This window comes from Eriocheir sinensis, chromosome 20, assembly GCF_024679095.1.
Source record: "Eriocheir sinensis breed Jianghai 21 chromosome 20, ASM2467909v1, whole genome shotgun sequence".
Lineage (NCBI taxonomy): Eukaryota > Metazoa > Arthropoda > Malacostraca > Decapoda > Varunidae > Eriocheir > Eriocheir sinensis.
In genome coordinates, this window is record NC_066528.1 from 15,501,399 (window position 1) to 15,509,514 (window position 8,116).

Sequence of the window (8,116 nt, forward strand, 5' to 3'; positions counted from 1 at the left end):
GGAAGATTGTTCCAGAGTTTACCAGCGTGAGGGATGAAAGAGTAAAGGTGCTGGTTAATTTTTGCACTCTGGATGTGCATTCTCGCCTTCTTTCACAGCGCGTTCAGGCAAGCCACTGACGAAAATATATGTCTTTTTATTGTGCTATTGCGTCACTGTAATTTAAATGACTACAAACGGCGGTGTGGGGTGTGAAGGAGGGCATGTTGAAGTGATTGATTTAAATTAGTACGCCTTTCCTCGTAAAATCTAAATCCCTGTTTCTACATTCTCTAGTTTGGCTCCAAGCAGTGTCACGCATAAACCACGCCTCGGCCGTGTCTCCTCCCACAAACCTGCGTATGACTTGACTTGGTATATATATATATATATATAGGCTTAGGTTATCAAGTTCAGTGGAGCAGTCAGCGTGAAAATATCGATAGAAGATAAAAGAGATGCAACATGGCAGTGGAATTTAAGAGGTAGAAGATTGTCAGGAGGAGGGGAGTTGATGAGACGAAGAGCCTTACGGCCATATTCTCAGTGAAGCTCTTCCCTCTTCGTCGAAGCGTCTCTTAGAGAGTGTGTTTCCGCTGAAGGGTATGCCCAGTTCCTAACCTTCGAAACAATCTTTCCGTGTAGTGTTGGTACTACTGCAAATCAAACAAACGTTGAAAACCGAAACCTTAATGCAATTTAGGTACATTTATATAATGGATTATATAGTGTGACTAATATTTATGTAAACAGTGCTTGATACAGTGACATACATTATATATAGCAGAAATTTTACATTGATGCATTTAATTGGTTGGTACCCGTGGCTATGTTTGCTTCACTTTCGTATCATCCCGTTACCTGTGGGCGGAGCTTAGGAGACCTCGTTAGAATAAACTGCTTTTATTTTCTTTATTTTCCTCCTGTTCCATGAGACATCTCTTTTTCCCTTCGTTATTTCTCACTTGTAAATATATTTTAACTAGCTTTAGAGCTCCTATCAGTGGGTGGAAAATGGTAGCATCTATATTGCTGAGCTTTGCTAAGCTCCACCCACAGGTGACGTCACGAGTTTGGAGATTGGCTGTGTTAAGCCCAGCACGGAGTACCGAATACCACCACATATTCATACAGACTTGTGAAACAAGCGCCCGGAGAAAGCCTGTTAGTCCGTCACTTTAAAATTCATCCCAGCAATCTTAATGCATGCTTATGGTTCGAAGTGCCCGCCCTACAAACGCTCAAAAAAGATAACTGTTGTGAATAGTTGAGACTAAAGGGCGGGGCGTGCTGGTTGAGAGGTGTGTTTCAGTGTTGGCTTAAATTATCATAGGAACCGTGAAGTCTTGAATAAACAGAAAAATATTGTTTCTCGCATTGTATTATTTTTTATATAAGGCCTAGAAAACTTAAATTGTTCTTATACCCAATTAATAATACAGCAACATGGAAAAATGTTGTAATAAAGCATTAAATGTGCGAAGATATTAGCGAAGAGCGGGCCTTCACCTCCTCTTCGTCAAGAGAGGAAATTAGTTCATTTTTTTCCCGCTCGCCGCTTCGCGCGCTGCATCAAAGACACTCCTCTTCACTGAGAATACCGTTTGGTCCACGAAGCCTTGTTTCCTCGCGTGAAGGGGGAAGAGATTCACTGAGAATACGGCCGTTAGACTCCACTCTGTCCAAAAGAGCTGTGTGAGTGGAGCCCCCCCACAGGTGAAATGCATCCCCTGTATATGGTTAGCAACTGTGCGGGGTTAAAAAAAACTGGCGGAGACGATACAGAACGCCCAATCTCGAGGAAGCTGATTTAGTGAGAGAAGAGATGTGAAGTTTCCAGTTAAGATTTTGAGTTAAGGATAGACCGAGGATGTTTAGTGTAAAAGATGACAGCTGAGTGTTGCCGAAGAATAGGGGATAGGTGTTTGGAATATTGTGTCGAGTGGATAGGTGGAGAAATTGAGTTTTTGAGGCGTTGAAAAACACAAGGTTTCTTCTGCCCCATTCGGAAATGAGAGCAAGGTCTAAGGTTACGTAAGCGTTGTGCAGCCTCCAGTCTGAAGTCTTGTAATTCCTGCTGAGAGGATCTTCTGCTGAAAGGGGTTGAATAATGCAAAGGTTGAAATGACAGACTATATAAGGAGAAGAGTACCAGGAAAAGGACGTAAAACGAGATGAGGGAGAAGGAGGAGGAGATGGAGAAGGAGGAGGAGATGGAGAAGGAGGAGGAGATGGAGAAGGAGGAGGAGATTGAGAAGGAGGAGGAGATGGAGAAGGAGGAGGAGATGGAGAAGGAGGAGGAGGTGTTAATCCCTCGCCATACCTAACCACTGCACGTTTTGTACACAGACACCGAATTGCATAGCTGATTAGGACACTGTTGCTTCCCACGTGTGTTAGTGTGTACGTTACGACTCTTACATAAGGACACACAAGGTTATAAGGAGACTAAAGAAGCCAGACGGTCAACACATGGCTGCTTCTAATTCCCTTCCCGTCCATATACGATACATCATTCCTTTGTTGTTAGGACTTCAGTTGTTTTTTATTATGTTATTATTATTATTTTTTTTCATTGTTTTTTCTCTCTCTCTCTCTCTCTCTCTCTCTCTCTCTCTCTCTCTCTCTCTCTCTCTCTCTCTCTCTCTCTCTCTCTCTCTCTGTTTCATCGCCTCTATCATTTTTTCCTTCTATTTTTCTATTTATTTTCCTATTTTTCTATATATTTTTTCTTCTATGTTCTATTTGTCTCATTGTTTCCTTCTCTCTTTTTCTCTCACACTTTCATCGCATTTCATCATTTTTTCCTTCTATTTTTTCCTCCTATTCCATCCTTCGTTCTGCTTCGTTTTATTATTCTACTTTGCTTTCTTCTCCTTTTCTTCTACTTTCATCTCCTTTATCATAGTTTTCCTCCTCTTCTTTTTATCCATCTCCCCCTTTTTATTTTTCATGCTGCTTGGCTTCATTACACTTTTTTTTCTCATCATATTCTTCTTTTTCTTCTACTTCCTTTCCTATTTTACTTTCGTTTCCCCCTCCTTCCTTGTTTCCCTTCTCTCTAATTTATTACTCATTTTGCTTCGTTTTATCATACACTTTTTCTTCTTTACTTCATTGTGTTTTCTTTTTCCTACTTTCATCTTATACTTTCCCTATTTCTTTCGTTATTCTCTTCTCTTGTCTCTACTTTCATACATACAGTCTTGCTTTGTTCCGCTCATCCCCTAGCCTTTTCGTGAGTCATTTCTTGCCTATGTCCTTCACTCCTTCTTGAGATTGAATTTACCCATCCCATACCCGTTACTGTGTCGTTCTTCCATCAGTTTTTCTTTTAATGTAAGTACCTCGTCTAAATCACCCTTACTAATCCTCTTAACTCACTTCAAAACATCCCGAAGCCCCTCACTACTGCTGTTATTGTTTCTCCTTTACTAGTGCTGTTTATAATGTCTCAAATACTATCCATGTTACTGTTCTTCACGCGGATGGGTTTCTTAACTTCAAGCTATTCTGGTAAACGCTTCTTTCGCATTCTTCCTCCTCCTTCTCCTTTCCCTCCTTTCCTCTCTCCCACACTTTCCTGTCCTTCTCTCTCCCTCTTCCGCATTTCTCCTCCTCCTCTCCTTCCCTTCCTTTCTCTCACTCTCCTTCCCATCCTTCCTTCCTCATATAATACTATTTTTTCACTTATATTGCCTCTGATAATGTCTCATACTGTCATACCATTATTCCTACTACTACTACTACTACTACTACTACTACTACTACTACTACTACTACTACTACTACTACTACTACTACTACTACTACTACTACTACTACTACTACTACTACTACTACTACTCTCTTAACCACTCCTACAATTGTTCGCGTCTGTTCAAGTTGTCATTAATAAGTCAGGGCTAATGCGACAGAGATGAGCACTGAGGCCACGCGTAGCTACTTCACGTTCTTAAAACTCTTCCTAAAACCAATTCCTCTCGTGCCGCCGTTCGGGAATCTTGCGTCACTCCCAGCAACAACAAGTACAACAGCAACAACACGTTTCATCCTCGTATTCCAGGTGTATTTCATGACGCTAATGAATCGAAGGTCTTCTCGTTAACGTTGACCATACAAGGCGAAGAAGTAGGAAGAAGAACATGAGCTGGAGGTGAGTGCGTGTTATAGACAAGTGCGCATGAGTCTTTGCGATGCTCACTTTTATTTCTTATTTCATCATTCCTCGAAGCTGAAGTGACTGGTTGGTTTTCTCAGACCCTTCCACTTCTTACGTCAACTATCTCCAAAGGTCGAAAAGGGGATTGGTCGGGTTCTAATGAGAGTTTCCTTTACGTTCATGGGGTTCAGGAGCTTCGTCAGACCACCACCAGGCTCATAACACTACCCATGGAAATGCCTCCCAGAACTCCCACGAAAGAATTTACCACTTTGATACTTGGGTTGTTTTTCCGGGTTATAATGAGCGTTTTACTGACGTTCATGGTGCAGAAGCCTCGTCAGACCACCACCAGGCTCATAACACTACCCATGGAAATGCCTCCCATAACTCCCACGAAAGCCTTGCCAAATGTGTGTGTACTTGAGCGCTGAAATGTCTAATGAGATTATCGCTTTTTTTCTTCACCTTTCTCTTACTTTGGTTCGTTTCTCGGTATATCATGTGTGTTTTCTTGACGTTAATAGTACAGAAGCTTCGTCATACTACCACCACCAGGGTCATAAAACTACCCATGGAAATGCCTCCCACAGCTCCCACGAAAGCCTTGCCAAATGTGTGTGTGCTTGAGCGCTGAAATGTCTAATGAGAATATCGCTTTTTTTCTTCACCTTTCTCTTACTTTGGTTCGTTTCTCGGTATATCATGTGTGTTTTCTTGACGTTAATAGTACAGAAGCTTCGTCATACTACCACCACCAGGCTCATAAAACTACCCATGGAAATGTCTCCCACAGCTCCCACGAAAGCCTTGTCAAATGTGTGTGTGCTTGAGCGCTGAAATGTCTAATGAGAATATCGCTTTTTGTCTTCACCTTTCTCTTACTTTGGATGTTTTTTCGCGTTCATGGTACAAAACTTCGTCAGATCACCACCAGGCCCATAAGACTATCCATGGAAATGCCTCTCACTGCTCCCACGAAAGCCTTATCAAATGCGTGTGTTTGGACCCCGAAATAATTAGAATATGGCTTTTCTCCACCACTTTCTTACTTGGGTTGTTTTTCCGGGTTCTCTTAAGTCTACCACCAGAGTCATAAAACCAACCATGGAAAGCCTTGTCAAATGTGTGTGTTTGGACGCCGAAATAAGAATATGACTTTTCTTCACCACCTTGTTACTTGGGTTGGTTTCTCTTGACGCGCATTTCAACAGGTTAAAATACCGTCCGATGCATGTCTCTACGTATGACTGTCCAGGTGAAAGGTACATATTAGGAGCTTCAGGTGTCAGATGCTACGCAGGAAAGCTTCATCCATATATAGTGGTATTAGGTTCTTCTTATCCCTTACCTATGCAGGGCGTGGAGAACAATAAAACGTGACTCTAATACTGTAGGTGGGCGAGGTCTTGTGGTGGTGGGGGGGGGGGAGGGGGAGGGATGGGAGAGTGATGGGACTGGTGGATAGGAGAAGGGATGGGGAAGGGAAGGGGGAGGAAAGGGAAGGGGGATAACGTGTGTGGGGATAGGTGAGGAGGATAGCTGGGTATGGTAGCGTGTGTGTGTGTGTGTGTGTGTGTGTGTGTGTGTGTGTGTGTGCAGGGCCAGCTGACCTACATACTTACCTTTTTTTACACCTTTGCGTTATATATCATCCAAATCAATACCTTATACCAAAAAAAGAACAAAGTGTCTCACATTTCGACGCATCAATCATTAGTCTACAAGAGGGACGAGGAGGAGGAATAGGAGAGGAAGAAGAAGAACGGGAAGGGAAGGATGGGAAGGAAAGTGAGAGGAAGGGAGGGAAAGGAGGAGGAGGAGGAAAGAGGACAGGAAGGGAAGGAAAGTATGTGGGAGAGAAAGGAGGAAAGAAAAGAACAGGATGGGAAGAGAAATGTGGGAGAGGGGAAGGGAGGGAGAGGAGAAGTGGGAAAGAGGAGACCAGGAAGGGATGGATAATGTGAGAGAGAGAGAGAGAGAGAGAGAGAGAGAGAGAGAGAGAGAGAGAGAGAGAGAGAGAGAGAGAGAGAGAGAGAGAGAGAGAGAGAGAGAGAGAGAGAGAGAGAGAGAGAGACAGAGAGAGAGAGAGAGAGAGAGAGAGAGAGAGAGAGAGACAGAGAGAGAGAGGGAGAGAGAGTGAGACAGAGAGAGAGAGAGAGAGAGAGAGAGAGAGAGAGAGAGAGAGAGAGAGAGAGAGAGAGAGAGAGAGAGAGAGAGAGAGAGAGAGAGAGAAGAGAGAGAGAGAGAGAGAGAGAGAGAGAGAGAGAGAGAGAGAGAGAGAGAGAGAGAGAGAGAGAGAGAGAGAGAGAGAGAGAGAGAGAGAGAGAGAGAGAGAGAGAGAGAGAGAGAGAACCAGGCCGCGAAGTGACTGACAGCGCCCATGAATATCTAAGACAAACAAGATATTGGCGCCGGGTTCGCGTGTCTGTGCCTTTTACGACCACCAAGGGCCTCAGGTAGTCGGCCCAGCGTTCCCGATTCGCGTACAGAACATCGTATACCTCAAAACTAATTTTCTAAGCCTCTTAATGGTCACCTTTTCAATAATTTTAACTCTCCTGAATACCAAAACAAAACTTAAAAAAACAAAAATAAAAATAGTGAAAATAACGGAAAAGAGTGTAGAAAATGAGAAAAATAGAGGAAATTAGCGTCTAGTGTAGCATATCTCTCATCTACTCTCTTACGTCATTTATCTACCCTCAAACTGTCACCCTTATCACTTCACTGTCTACATTTTCATTGCCTAGGAAATATCATGGGCAAAGGATCGCATCTCACCCATAATTCTGGAAGGCAAATGGAAAGAACCGTTTAGCGTAGTACATTTCTAATCTACTCTCTCATGTCATTTATCTACCCTCAAACTGTCACCCTTATCACTTCACTGTCTACATTTTCATTGCCTAGGAAATACCATGGGCAAAGGATCGCATCTCACCCATAATTCTGGAAGGCAAATGGAAAGAACCGTTTAGCGTAGTACATTTCTAATCTACTCTCTTATGTCATTTATCTACCCTCAAACTGTCACCCTTATCAAGTCACTGTCTACATATCACCTTGGGCTGCCAGAGATCCCGGCAAGGCGAAGGTTATTACGCGTCTCGTATAAACTGTTACGTCACCGAGGATCTCTCTCAGCTAACTTACGACCCTTTGTTGAACTGATTCCCTTGTTTATACACAGTCTCTAGCGACGCCGCGTTGTTAGCGTCACTTGAGTCCATCTGTCTGTGTGTGTCTAATGTTAACCTTTATGCCTCTGCTGTTTGGCTCAAGAGTTCGCAACCAAAACGCAACGGGACATATCCTTTTGTTAACCATTTCAGCGCCTAAGAACACACACAGTTGACAAGGCTTTCGTAGGAGTTGTGGCCCTTTCCGTAGGTAGTTTTGTGACCCTGGTGGTGGTGGCTCAAGAGTTCGTAACCAAAACAACGAGACATAGAACCATTTCGGCGGCTAAGCATTCACAACTGGCAAGGCTTTCGTGTGGTTGTGGGTCTTTCCTTGGGTAGTTTTGTGAGCCTGGTGGTAGTCTGACGAGGCTTCTGTACCCTGAACGTGAAGAAAACACTCCTGAGAGAACCTAAGAAACATACATTTGACAAAGCTTTTGGAGGAGTTTCAGACATTCCAGAGGTGCTTTTATGACTCTGGTGGTAGCTTGACCCTTCTTCTGTACCATGAACCTAAGAAACACACATTTGGCAAGGCTTTTGGAGGAATTTCAAGCATTTTCAGAGGTGCTTTTATGACCTTGGTGGTAGCTTGACCCTTCTTCTGTACCATGAACCTAAGAAACACACATTTGGCAAGGCTTTTGGAGGAGTTTCAGACATCCCAGAGGTGCTTTTATGACTCTGGTGGTAGCTTGACCCTTCTTCTGTACCATGAACGTAAGAAACCCCAAGAAACGAACCAAAGTAAGAGAATGATGATGTAAAAAGTCATATTCTTATTAAACAT

At 43.2% G+C, this 8,116-nt stretch overlaps 1 protein-coding gene across 2 annotated transcripts in view; it reads right to left on the bottom strand.

The window, feature by feature from the left end:
- Positions 1 to 8,116, bottom strand: part of LOC127001239 (sodium-coupled monocarboxylate transporter 1-like) — an 85,489-nt gene that overhangs the window by 72,114 nt on the left and 5,259 nt on the right. The gene's annotated exons all lie outside the window — the stretch shown is intronic.